Source organism: Pleurodeles waltl, chromosome 5, assembly GCF_031143425.1.
Source record: "Pleurodeles waltl isolate 20211129_DDA chromosome 5, aPleWal1.hap1.20221129, whole genome shotgun sequence".
Classification (NCBI taxonomy): Eukaryota; Metazoa; Chordata; class Amphibia; order Caudata; family Salamandridae; genus Pleurodeles; species Pleurodeles waltl.
Genome location: NC_090444.1, coordinates 1,222,078,406 through 1,222,093,279, shown reverse-complemented (window position 1 = coordinate 1,222,093,279; position 14,874 = coordinate 1,222,078,406).

The following is a 14,874-nucleotide window of genomic DNA, read 5'->3' as shown; positions in this document are numbered from 1 at the left end:
AATGCAAAGGTTTTCTTGATACCTCTTTTTCACTCTTCATATTTCAGCAAATGAATTGCTGCATACCCAGTATAGAATGAAAACCGACTGCAGGGTGCAGCTCATTTATTGGCTCTGGGTACCTAGGGTTCTTGATGAACCTACAAGCCCTTTATATCCCCACAACCAGAAGAGTCCAGCAGACAAAACGGTATATAGCTTTCAGAAATCTGACATTGCAGGAAAAAGTTACAGAGTAAAACATAAAGAAAAATGGCTGTTGTTTTCAGCTCAATTTCATATTTTTTTATTTCAGCTGTTATTTTCTGTAAGAAAACCTTGTAGGATCTACACAAATGACCCCTTGCTAAATTCAGAATTTTGTCTAGTTTTCAGAAATGTTTAGCATTCCGGGATCCAGCATTGGTTTCACACCCATTCCTGTCACTAACTGGAAGGAGGCTGAAAGCACCAAACATAGTAAAAATGGGGTATGTCCCAGTAAAATGCCAAATTTGTGTTGAAAAATGTGGTTTTCTGATTCAAGTCTGCCCGTTCCTGAAAGGTGGGAAGATAGTGATTTCAGCACCAGAAACCCTTTGTTGATGGCATTTTCAGGGAAAAAACCACAAGCCTTCTTCGACAGCCCTTTTTTCCCATTTTTTTGGAAAAAACAAAATTTTCACTGTATTTTGGCTATTTTCTTGGTCTCCTCCAGGGGAAACCACAAACTCTGGGTACCATTAGAATCCCTAGGATGTTGGAAAAAAAGGACGCAAATTTGGCGTGGTTAGCTTATGTGGACAAAAAGTTATGAAGCCCTAAGCGCGAACTACCCCAAATAGCCAAAAAAGGGCTCAGCACTGGGGGGGAAAAGGCCCAGCAGCTAAGGGGTTAACAGTACATGGTCAACTTTTTTAAATACACTGCACCCTGCTCTTGTGGCTCACTAGGTCCTAACTCAGAGGTAGATTATATATGATATAAAGGGAAGATTTGAGCCTGGCAAGTGGGTGCACACACTGGCTCTGCAGTAGCAGGCCTGAAACATGTTTAAAAGGCTACTGTAGTGGGTGGCACAATCAGTGCTGTGGGCCCACTAGTAACATTTAACTTATAAACCCTGGCCACAAAACGTACACTTTTTTGGGACTTACAAGTAAACTAAATATGCCAATTGTGGATAAGCCAATATCACCATGTTTAGAGTACAGAACATCTGCGCTTAAGCACATGTTAGCAGTGGTAAAGTACACAGAATCCTAAAGCCAGCAAAAGTGAATTCATCAAAACAGGCAGTCAGAAGGCAAGAAAGGAAGTGGAGACCATGCCAAGGATGCCAGGTCTAACTGTATTCTAAAACCATAATCACTTAGGGCCAGATGTATCAAAGGATTTTGCATTCGCAAACGGTGCGAATCACAAAATTCCACAGTTTGCGAATGCAAAATCACCTTTCATGATTTATGAAAGGCATTCGCAGTGCAATTTTAACAAATCGCAAAAATAGTGATTCCTTAAAATTGCGACTCCAATTAGGAAATTGCAATTTGCGATTCCCAATAGGGAGTACTTATTTGTGATTACCTATTCACATGTATCATGCATTTCCTAAATGCGAATTTGGCATTTAGGAAATCAATTACCAGAAACTAAAGTTTGGTGGTAAGCAGGTGCAATTTTAAAAAATGCATTACAAATTCATTTTAAAAAATGACATGTGGTGCGCACATGCACCTTGAGCATGTGAGCGCTTTACATGTCCACAAATATTTTTTGGGGGTGCATCAAAGGGGGCCTTAGATGGGGTCTGCATTACCTAATTTGCATTTTCCTATCGGAATTCACAAATTAGGTAATGCAAAACCATTCATACGTATGGGCCCTCAGGCCCATAGGGATGAATGGAGTCACATTCCCTAATTGCGATTCGGTAATAGCGATTGTGACTTTTAAGAAATCGATATTACCGAATCACAATTTTCATACATCCCAGTTTGCGTTTCTTAAATAGCAATTTCTTAAAAGTTGCTATTTAGGAAATGCAAACTGGGATGATGATACATCTGGCCCTTAGTACAGTATCTCTTGAAACAACGGAGCTTGTAAAGACCCAAAAAAACTTTGGGGAGCTAGTTATGTTAACCCAGCTCCTCTTCTGGAGTAAATCTCCTGCTCCTTCCAGGGTCGAAAAGGATCAGAGTAGAGTTTGCAAATGTCAACCAACTCACACGTTTTTGGGTGTTCATGAACTAACAAGGCCAACCACCACTTTATCCTCCCATTCTCCAACATTTGAATGGGGTTTACTACTGTGTCATTTGATGCAAATGTGAAGTACTTTTACACAGCAGTAAAACCATTTATGGCTGCCAGGAATCTCTTTCGTGGATATCTGATAGGTGCTAATGAAGCCACTTCTGGCCTTAAACATATATTTATGGCTTTCAATGGTGGCATTGTGAATCAGACCCATAGTCAGGCCCAGAGCTTCGCTTTTGTGCGCTCCTTAAAGTGTGGCGCAGCCTTCGAAATAACTGTTAAAAATGAGTCTCTGGTTGGCAGTCAGTTTGCACCCTGTCCAAGCCTCACTCTAGTCAGGGTAAGGAAGTTACACTCTTAAAACAACCCTTGCTCACCCCCTTGTTAGATTGGCCCAATCAGTTAGGCTTATCTCAATGGTAACGTGTTCACTATTTGTACCAACACACACAGTAACACAGTGAAAACACCACAGAAGTGACACAACACCAGTTTAGGAACATAGCCAATATTTGTTTAAATCAAACAAGACCAACACAACAAAAATCCAACATACACAAGCCAAGGTATGACTTTTTAAATCAAAAACGTTCTTAATCTGGAAAAATCAATGGATGTGTTATTTTTACACAACGTACCTCAAGGGTGAGCGTGCATCAGAAAAGTTAGCGATGCATTGATTCCTTACTCTCAAGCTAGACCGCGCGGCATTACTTCTCTAGTCGGGTAGGCAATGTGTAATTTTCCTCTCCCGCAGAAGAGTGATGCGTCGATTTCAAGACAGGCAACCTTGGGTCCATGCAGGTTCACTGTTTTCTTTACGTCCAGCAACAATACTTGCAAATTTCCAGCGCATGGTGGTAAAGAGCTGTGCTGCGTGGGGTTTGGCAGCCGCACACACTGTTGTGCCAGTTTCCCAGCCACGATGCAGGTGGTGCATTGATTTTTCAGTTGCAAAGCAGATGCTATGTCGATTTGTCTCTGCATGGCTCCTGCGTGTGGATTCCATCTTTGTTCCACAAACATCTCCTTTACAGGGCCCAGGGACTGGATCAGGCACCAATTGGCAAGGTAGGAGTCTCAGTAAGAGAGTCCAGGTGCTGTCAGAGGAAGTCTTTGATGGCCCTGAGACTTCAGAACAAGGGGCAAGATCAGTCCAAGCCCTTGGAGACACCTCACAAGCTTAAAAAACACAAAAACGTACAGCCTTTGACCTCTCAAAGGCAGAAGCAGCAACTGCAGGCCAACCCAGCAAAGCACACTCACAGGCAAAGGTGCATACTCCTCCTCCAGCTCTTCTCCTTGGAAGAGGTTCTTCTTGCTGCAAAAGTAAATCTAAAGAACTGGGGTTTTGGGTCCATTACTTATACCTCTTTCTTCTTTTGAAGTAGGCAAACTTCAAAGGAAAGTCTCTGTTGTTGACAAGATCCTACCTTGTACTGGCCTGGCCCCAGGCACACACCAGGGTGTTTGAGACTACATTGTGTGAGGACAGGCACAGCCCTTTCAGGTGTAAGTGTCAGCTCCTCCCTCCCAGCTCTAGCTCAGGGGACTCATCAGGATATGCAGGCTACACCCAGCTCCCTTTGTGTCACTGTCTAGAAGGAATTAACAAATAGGCCAACTTTCATTCTGACCCAGAGGTGGATTCCACAGGCAGGCAGAGGAATAGGATGGTTAAGAATGAAAATGCCCACTTCTAAAACTGGCATTTTCAAACTGACAATCTAAAAACCAACCTTTCCAAAAGATGTATTTTTAAATTGTGAGTTTAGAGTCCCTCTAACTCCATATTTCTATCCACTCCCACTGGGAAACTGCACTTAAAAGATATTAAAAGGCAGTCCCCTTGTTAACCTATGTGAGAGATAGGCCTTGCAAAAGTGAAAACTGGATTTGACAGTATTTCTCTGTCAGAACATGTAAAACACACCAGTACTTGTCCTACCTTTAACATGCACTCTACCCTGCCCATAGGGTTACCTAGGGCCTACCTTAGGAGTGCCTTACATGTACAGAAAAGGAAGGTTTGGGCCTGGCAAGTGGGTATACTTGTCAGGTCGAATTGGCAGTTTAAAACTGAATACACAGAGACACTTCAGTGGTGGTCCTGAGCCATGTTTACAGGGCTGCTCATTTGGGTGCCACAATCAGTGCTACAGGCCCACTAGTAGCATTTGATTTACAGGCCCTGGACACCTCTAGTACACTTTACTAGGGATTTACTAGTAAATAAAATATGCCAATCATAGAAAAAGCCAATTAGGGTTACAGTTTACAGAGAGCACTTGCACTTTAGCACTGGCCAGCAGTGGTAAAGTGCCCAGAGTACCAAAACTAGCAAAAACAGATCCCAGCACACAGTCAAAAACACAGGAAGCAGACAAAAGATAGGAGAAACCATACTGAGGATACCAGGTCTAACAATAACATAGCAATGTCTGTTTTATTTTAGATAGTAAGTTATTAAGGTAAGTTTTCCCCCTGCTGGGAAAATCGGATATGTATGTGCCAGTATTTAATGTACCGATACAATGTCGACATTTTACTAGGAAGTTTAATTGATGAGGTCAGAGTATGAAGAATAAATTGATAAAAGAATTTAGAGAAGTCATATTCAAAAAGGGAGACTAAGCTGGGCCTAAGATGACTGGTAGTTATTAGAGCTTCAATTTGCCCTGCCACTTTTTCTCTCTTGTGGGACTTCAATGCCTGCTACTAGCAACCTAAAGGAAGAGTGAGGGTTGGCTAACACCCAGCTGCACTGATAGGTGTCAAATACAGAGATCATGGAGGTGACTCGCTGCAAAGAGGGCTGGAGAAATGGTCAGGCAATCATTATGGTGGCAGAAGCAATCTTGTTCTGAGCCTATACTGCGAAACTCAGATCCACCTGCACCTGCTCGTAGCCTCTGACTGAACCTTGAGTGGAGATTGTTGGCCTCCTCCTTTAGTATATCCATGGCCTAGTGGGGACTTGGTTCCAGTCTACCAGCCTGTGAGTGTTGGGCCTCAGTCTCCTAATGGAGGTGTCCCTACTTACATCTGTAGAAGGCTGAATGTGGAGTGGATGCACTCGGAGTAGAGCACCTCAATACCTGACCGTGAAGTCTTAAAAAATGTGCTTCCACTTGCATATGCAAGGCAATAATGTACAAGCAGAGGTGAAGTGGAATCAGCTGCAACATACAAAGGTCTCTCACAGTGGTAACTTCAGGGGAGGATTAGAGTGGCTCTTCAACATCCAATATATGATTATGTGCCCACAAGCTCCATATTGAAAGATTGAAAGGAATCAGTTGAGTTAGATGTTTCACAAGAGTAACTTTGGACACAAGGCTAGGAACTTTGCCTCATGAAACAGAGGAGTAGGAGTCTCCCAGAACAACTCTCCCATCTTTATTTTTATGGAGTGTAGGAAAGTCCTCCATTTTGCCCTGGTCACCCCCAAACTTTTTGGACAGGTACTGGTGGTTACTGACTCTTGGCTGTGCCCTGGGTACTGCTTACCAGTCCCAGGGCCAGTGCTCTGCGTAAAGTGGATATGCAAATTAGGCTAATTATAATTGGCAAAGTTAACCTACCTATAAGTCCCTAGTAGGGCATGGAGGTTTAGGGACCCCAGCATAGGTAGTGCCCCCATAGGTGCACTGCTGAGTTGCCCAGTGTCATTTTAAAGGCAGGCCTGCCTACTGCAAGTTCGACTTTGGAATTAAAAGTAGTTCCAAAGTCTTAAACTACCTTATTCTTACATGTAAGTCACCCCTAAGGTGTGCCCTATGTGCCCCTAGGGCTGGGTGCCATGTAACTATAAGCGGGGACCTTATAAAAATAGTTTTATAAGCCCTGGTGAGGTAAAACATCCAAATTTACGTTTCCCGCATTGTAGTGACTGGCCTCCATAGGCTAGAATGGGGAGACTTTATTTTAATTTTAAAAGTCCCCTTAAGTAACAGATACCAGAATTTTGGTATTGATCAGTATAGGTAAAGGTGCGGAAGACATTGTGACGCGAAGGGTTAATTAGCTTGAGCAGTGTAGATGAGTGTCATGCCTGCTGAAACCCCCCCCAAACAATGTGGAAAAGTTCATGATATTATTTTCAAGCTTGTTTGTGTAGAAGACTCCGTCTCAACCTTGAGAATGAGAGTACAGGGAGAAGATGGAATGAAAACAAAGGCTGGAGAAGGGCAGAGCAGCCAAGTGCTGATAACATAGCTAGAAAATGCCAGAATGAGATAGAATCCAAGCTTTGAGTTTTTTAAGCGCTGAAGTGTGGGATCGGAAGCTCGCAGATGGAGTTGTGAAAGCTGCCATGGCCCAGCGCTGCCGCCCTGTTTTGCTGACCGTGATGCTTGAGGGGGAGAGAGGTCCAAGCAGGTGGTAGAGGGCTTCCCAGCATTTCCTGGACTAAGTTGAATTCCACACAGGGATGAAAGGCCTTTGTTTCTCTGCTCTATTATTATGATTGATTGTTTATGCTTGCACTGTATTTACAACCTGAAGTATTCAGCACGTTTATATTTTGCTTTCTAAACATCATAGTGTGAACCTGCAGCAGTAATTGAAACATGCATTTTGGTGTGCAGTAAATCAAAGCTTATCTGAAGTATTCAGCTCGTTTATATTTTGCTTCCTGAACATCGTAGTGTGAGCCTGTTGCAGTAATTGAAACATGCATTTTGGTGTGCAGTAAATCAAAGCTTATCTGAAGTATTCAACTCATTTATATTTTGCTTCCTGAACATTGTAGTTTGATGCATTTTGGTATACAGTTAATCAAAGCTTATATCTGTCAATGAACTCTTTGCTTATATATATATGCTTAGATGCTCTTTATAGTGTACTTATATATACATAGATACTTTTCATTGCTATTCTTATTCTTCTATTGTTAATGTGCTAAATGCCTACATTTACCTGAAATTCTAGTAAAGCTAAATTGTATTCATAATTGGCGTGTGGTCCTTCATTGAGCGTCCTTATTGACTTATACTGAACAGGTGTCAACCAGTCACCTGGATAAGACAGGTATCAAATTAATTGTTATAATAAATCTTTAATATAACTTGTTCAAGTAAAGAGTTTTAAACATTACCTGAAAAGTTGCCAGCTTCAGCCCTGCAGTGTTTTTGCTGCTGTGCTCTGATTGGCCAGCCTCTGGCAGCCGTGCCAGGCTGCCTTGATGAGGTGTGAAGTGGCCTGGCTCCACACAAAGAGACGTGCCAGTGGGAGGAGATCTCCCCTCAGCAGATGGTGAAGCAGGAAGGGGGAGAACATTTGGAGCAACCCAGAAACACCCCCACATCCTGCAAACCCAGACAATTAGGTGCCCCCTTGATTAGATCAGGAGAGGGCAGGATAGGGGTGTGTTTAGGATTTTTAGCCACACCAGTGGGTGGGCTCAGCCAGATGTAACCTCCAAAAATCACTTTCAGCCATGATGGATTTTTGAGGAATGTTGCTCCCTGGGATTGATTTTTGCCACACTTCCCAGGAAGTGGTCATCACAGGGGGAAGGACCCTGCCCCTGATTGGAGAACCAGGACCCCCCTGTTTTTCACCCAGGAGCAAGGATAAAACTGTCATACATGCACCTACACCTCAGATTCCAACAAGGAAAAACTACAGGAGAAGAAGGACTGCCCTGCTGGACCCCTGGCCTGCAAATAGACCCTGCACTCTGAAGGACTGCACCAGCTGCACACTTGGGCTTCACCACAAGAAAGACTTTGCCTGGCTTCAACTGGTTCAAGGAAGGACTCCCTGTTTGCTACAGGTGAAAACTTGCTAACCAGAGTCCTCTGCACCAACTCCTGAAGAAACCAACCAGCTGACCACTGTCCAGTGGCCAAAAAGGAGTTTGTGCCAGGTGCATTCTGGGAGTTGTAGTCCACACCCCCAAGGAGCATCTCAGAGCTTCTGGAACATTGGGGTGAGCTGTGGACCCCAAAAGAACCTTAAAAGAACATCTGGAAGAAGATCCAGAAGTTTGGCGAACTTTGGAGATATCTTGAAAAAAAGCTCCATAGAGGTACCGATCCGCCGTGGCAACTCTAGCCGGCTTGCCTCAACCGCAACCCAGCCTGACCTGCAGGTTCGTCCCGGTGAGGAAAATCTCCAAAAAAGAGACTAAGTCCGAACGTAGGAAGTTGACCGGGACCTCCCAGCCAGCGTATCCGAGGAGGGCTCCAAGGACGTCGGATCAAGATCCAGGTTTGCCCCAGTCGAAGGATTTTCACCTCGAAAAAACGACTAAGTCCGAAGGTAAAAATCTCCACCGAGGGCTCCAGCGACGCGTAGCCGAGGAAGAGTTCCAGGAGGTCGGATTGGACTGGCAGGTTCGTCCCGCTGAAGAAAATCTTCAGAAAAACGACTAAGTCCTAAGATAAACTTTTGACTGAGGCCTCCGCGGGCTGTAGCCAAACCGGGCTCCATCGCTGTCAGCCTTAAACTTTGACTTTGCCCCGGTCGAGGTGCGACCAGATGACCAGATTGGCACTTTTTGTTTCTATACGCTAGAAAGTAATAGTTTTTTAAAAATTCATATCTCCGTTTCCCCTTATCCGATTTTATTCGTTTTTGTGTCATTTTAAAGCAAAGAATATTTCCTATTCTCATAACTTGATTTTGGATTTTTAAACTGTTTCCTGTGTTTTATTTGAGTACTGTTTTGTGATATTTGGATGCTTTACACTCTGTCTCCTAAATTAAGCCTTGTCGCTCGTTGTCAAGATACCAAGGGTTGAGCTGGGTTTAATTTACTGAGACCTAACTGGACCTAAGTGGAGGTTAGTGGCCTATTGCTCAGTGTAGGTACTTACCTGCCCTCACCAATAACCCATTTTCCAACATGGAGCAACAACTTCAATGAGCCAAAAAGAGACTTTGATACTAGATAGTTGTTAATGCGGCACCCTGCATAGAGTTCCAGTTTATAGCACTGAGCTAGCAGCACTGCACTATGACCCATGGCTTGACCATCTTGCACGCTCATATCACCTGAGAAGGACTACATGCAATTTGACCCCGATTGACTGGTGTGCAGCCTCTCCTGATTAGCAGGTACCATGCCAGCATCCTGAATGGCATAATTTCTAGCCATCTTATCAATTCTGTGAAAAAGCATGGTATATTAACACACTAGGAATGCATTCAGTAGCATTTATGACATGGTTTGATAGCCTCATACTGCTGATCTCTTTCACAAAGACTGTCTCCTTCTCCTAACTGCCACTCTCTCACCACTGCTGTTCTCTGCAGCTGTTGAAGGGAAGCCCAAGACCCCACCAAAGTACAACAATATGGAAGCTCTGCTGAAACAACTCACCTCTATCCAGGTTACAGTGGACTCTATGCAAAACAGTAAGGACCATAAGTTCTGCATCACCCTTGCACCATGCAACATAACGCAAAAGCAACGTAAAACCTATTTGAGGTTTAGCTAGCATGCAAGACAACTTTGCCTTGCCCTCGGTAGCTTGGTAAATCTGGAGTAATGGAAGGCATCGAAATTCACTGCCTTGCGCTACTCTGCCCCAAGGAGGTGTTCCATGGGTGGAGTGTGGTGTTCCCACGTACCAGCCATGGATTCTGAAGCATTCCCAGATTTACCAATACTAGTGGACCTGGGAATGCATCAGACTGCTACTCCTTCCTACATTCTGCAGCACACACAGAAAAACGACAAAGTCTCAAAGGATTGTTTTTGTACAGGAAGGTGTCCTTTCTGCACAAAAAAACAATCCTGCCAGTACCCAGGCACCCATGCACCATGTGTTTTGGTGTTAGGCAGCAGCTTGTGTGCTTATCCATTTCATGCAGCGCAGCAAGGTGTCTTTGTTGTGTTGCATGAAAGTCTGACACTTTGAGAACCAACTTGGCCCCACTCCAATCCAGATTGCATTTATTGTAAAAGAAAGCAGGATCTATACAAAGCCATTTTCACAATTGAGTTTTTTATAGTGAGTGTCTTAGAGCACTCTGTGTAACGGTTTACTTAGCTCCCCCCTTCTTTAACTCTGTTCTGGTTTGTCACTTGGGCCTAAAAAACACCCAAGCTAATCAACAATAAGCTATTCTTTGTTTGTTTGCACACACATCACTGGGGCAGGTTGTGCCATACCAACTGTTAATGAATCCTACAGATATCCATGGCAAACAAGGTACAACAGTACTCCACTTCCTACAGGTGAAAATGCTGGAATATCCTTTGCAGGACACTTTATTTAAAGGTTTTGACTGTCCGTTTTTTTTGCGTTGTCTTTTTGGGGGACAGTGGGCTGGAAATGGACTGGAAAGCTTTAGCTTTCCTGTTCAAAATATAGAAGTTTGCTTTTTTGTGCTTAGTGTTTATTGTTACTGGATCTAAATAATGATTAGAACCTGAACCCCTCCTTTACATTCTCCCCTATCACATTGTTGCTTCACCTCACCCTAGTCCCCTCTCTGTATGCATTCAATCTACATTATTATTGAATACACAAGGGTCCTACCTTGATGCAGTCCTTTTTACCATTCAACATTTTTCTCCCAAACACACATAGCAGGTCTCCTAAATACTACCACATTTCCACACCTTTTGCTCTTGGGGGACATATATTTCTGACTATGTCATGTAATAAATCCCTCACATTTTATGCCTCAGTGTTAATTGGATGATCCACTGTATTAGTAAAAAGGCATTATCATACTTGGCTGCAACAATAAAATATCACACTTATTCAAGAGGTACACTTCTCCTTTTAGGAAATGAAAAATAAATTGGGTAGGAACAGTGGTAAGCAGCGGTAACACAAGACACCGTCATAGAGAGATATGTTTTCGCCAAACTTACGGCCTGATTTCGAGTTTGTGGTGGGGTTCAGTGGTTTAGCCTCCACAACTCCCACATCCCCCACAGTGCTTAGGGGACCCAAACTCCAGGGGGCCCCCTTCCACAATGGGTACGGGTGGCAGGCCCCTAGCCTGAGAGCTCCTAACAAGGACTGGCATGTGGGGGGCCCCGTTGCCCCCTTCATGTATTTTGCAGGGGGCCCTCGTCAAGTTGTGTTAAACCATTGGGGTGTTTACTCCGTCACAAATGTGACAGATTTCCCGTCTTCCATTTTACAATTCCATTATAGCCTATGGAACTTGTAATACAACAGACGGGGCAGCCGTCACATCTGTGATGGAGTAACCTCTCCACCAAATTCTAACTAAGGCACTTTGTTATTTGGATGACACACTAGTGATTGCCTGTATCTGTACTCTGAACACTGCTAAAGCAAATTATTGTCTGCCCTCTTCCAAATGCTCACAGATATAGGTCACTCAAAGATGGTTATTGAGAAGTATTGGAACATAACATTTAATCTGATTATGGTTAGACCTGACTATCCAAATATACGCGATGAGATAAAAGGGACATTTTTAAGGATATAATTGTTGACCATTGTCTTATAAATCCCTATCACCCAACACATCCTACTGTTGTGTAGCCATTTTAGCTATAGTTTTATACACATTGTTTTAGCAAACTAGGCCTGCTGCTGTGCACTTTAACCTAGATATATTATGTTTAGCTTTCTGACATTATTTTAACGTTAGCCACATTTGCGGTCTTGTTTTATTTCTCTCGATCTAGCTGTTCTTCGCCTAGGTCAGCACTGTTCTTAAACAAGAAATTTCTTTCACTCTGTGCCTTTATCAAGGCTGCAGTAAGATAGGTTGCTGGCAAAAGTGGTACGCATTGTCTCCAATGTTTACAGAAACATACACACTGTTACGTAGGGATCCTTTCTTGGAACAACAGATGTTTTATTATAAAAACAATACTTTGACCCATGTACGTTAGAGGGAGATTCCAGCCAGATGACTATTACTGAGTGCTGATTGCTGATCGCTTCACTACATCTGCTTATGTAGACTACAGGCCTCTTGCTCAGGTTTGAAGGCTGATCTCTTCCCAGGGGGAACCTGAAAGGCAGAATTATAGCTTAACATGTTGTGCTCTAACATAGCTTAGGTAGGAACTATCCTTACAAAACCTAGTGACAGTATGATAGCGTTATTCTTGTGTTTTACTCTCTTTGTCACAATTCTAATCTTATTGTGCTTCAATGCCTAGTTAATACAATACATGCCTTATTATCTAAGATGGAGTTACTTCAATAGAACCTTACTTCACTTTTCTCTGCCTCTGATTGTTCTTGCATATGTGAGACTAATGTACCTGAGAGAAACGGATAAGATCTGAGTGACCAAGATTCCCCCGAGGAGTCATGTATGTCATGCACCCAGTTGCCCCAATCATCCCTGCCCTTGGGTGGAGATGAGGCACTGCTAATTAGCCAGAACAAACCCTGATTAGGCTGACAGGTGTCACATGGTGAGGTATCAAACTCAGTCCCCGCAGTACAGGTGATTCTGCCGCCCAAATCCAGAAGTCTCATTGGGATAATGAGAACCTATGCAACACTAAAGACCATGCTCATTGTTTTGTTTTATGTGTCCATGGAACAAATGTTTGGATAGATTTTTTCCTTACTTCTACTGCAATGCTTACACAGTTATTTAATTGCTCAGTTTTGGATGGTAGGATATTGGGCCATTCCCCAATACCAATGGACCCCTAGCTGGGACACATGATGCCCAATGGTGAATGAATGTCTCCAAATATAGATTCCTGACTATTAAAAGAAGTGGAATTAACCACCTCTTCATATACTTAGAATTCAACAGGAATTTAGTCATATCTACTCAAATGTTCTGGGACACAGAAAAGCCATATTGGGAGACAATCCATTGATGGACACTGCTTTATATAAACGTAAGTCAGCTTTGAAACACAATATAGAGAGATATCAAAGATTTGACTGATGCATACAATTCACAACCAGCCCCTGAACTGAGATGCAGCATAGAGCATGAACATTTTAACCTCAACTCTTTGTTTACTTTGAAAACTGAACACGCATTTTTGCACCTACCTTGGCTCCAAAATATGCTAGAAAAGAAAGATTCTCACCTCCTCACAATCCAACTGTGGCAGAGAGAGATTTTAAACAGCAATACCTGCCACATATGATTACTTTCACAAACTTATCACACACATAGAAGATATTGTGAATTCTCTAGCATCTTTTTATCAACAGCTCTACAGTTCAGAAGGTCAATATACGCTGATAGCTGAAATTGAGTTCATGGTGAACGTGCGAATGACTGTGCTATCTTTTGAAGGCAGGACACTGTTGGACAGAGAGATGTTGAGAAATATAAAGTGTGATCTCAGTGCATCTATATAGTAATGCCCAGGAGTAGGACAGCCTGCCATTAGAGTTTTATAGGATTAATATGAGATGCAGTCAAATTTTGTTATGCCAATGTAAATAGCATAATTTCAGAACATTCACATTATGCTTGTTACCTGAAATTCCCAAAATGCCACATCATGTTATTATGTGCTGTTTGTGATAGAATTTTACTACATGCTGGAATAACACAAATCAGCAGAATTCAAGTAGCTGTTGTTCGCATCACTTGTGTTTTTACACTATTTTTCTAAATTGGCACAAGGAGTCAGTTCTCACTAAAATATAGCACTAGACAGATTTGCATTTTTCATTATTACATGCAATTTTGCTTAATCTTCCTAATATTTCACGTAAATATACACAAGGAAATTACACACATTTTGCACTCCCCTAAATCATCCCCAAAGTCATCAGCTTTCTATGAGGTCTTTAAAGAAGCTCAGATGACAGGCACTCTAAGACCATCATTCAGTTGGACAATTATAACCGTGTTACCTATACATGGCAAAGACCTACTGTTACACTTGAGTTATGAACCAATCTCATTGATAAATAAAGATGTGAAAATACTTGGAAAGATAATACAGGTAAACCGGGTTAACAAAGTCATACTAACCCTCATTCAAGATTGACAAATGGGGTTAGTTCCTGATAGGTCCCCTTAAATTCTGTGGTAGGTGAAAGGTGACCAGACAACACCGTGGCCCTATCTTAAAATTAAGAAAGCATCTGACAGGATCGAACGGGGCATCCTATTTACAATGCTAAAGAGTATAGGCATTTAACAGGACTGCATGGCCAAGGTGAAAAAGCTATATGCTCAGACAAAATAAAAAATTGGTTGTATTCCTGTGTGACCCATTTCAGATCTAAAGGAGAATGTGGCTGGGATGCCCTATATCTCCTTTACTTTTCCTTGTTGCTTTAGAAGTCCTTGCAGCCAAGATTTAACAATCTGATACCATTAAAGGCATAAGTGGCATGGAATACAAACAAAATTGTATTTGGAGATCATCTTGGTCTCACCCTAGAACCCTGATATCCTGATCCTTGTTCTAATCTCATTAATTAAAACATTCTCATCTTCTCAGGATATAAAATAAACTGAGGAAAGCCTAAATTGCTCCCTCACTATAGGGGCACCGCCAGAATGGTCATTGCCTTCCATGAATTTAAATGGTTACCATCTAATTTGAAATACTGCAGAATTTTGACCAGTAGAGGCCTTCAAACCATAGTCCTAGATAGCCTGCAACAACTTCAGGCCATAGCGAATCAAGACTTTATCTAATTGTCCACACTCCAATTACCTCCCAGGGATGGGTAGAGGAGGTGA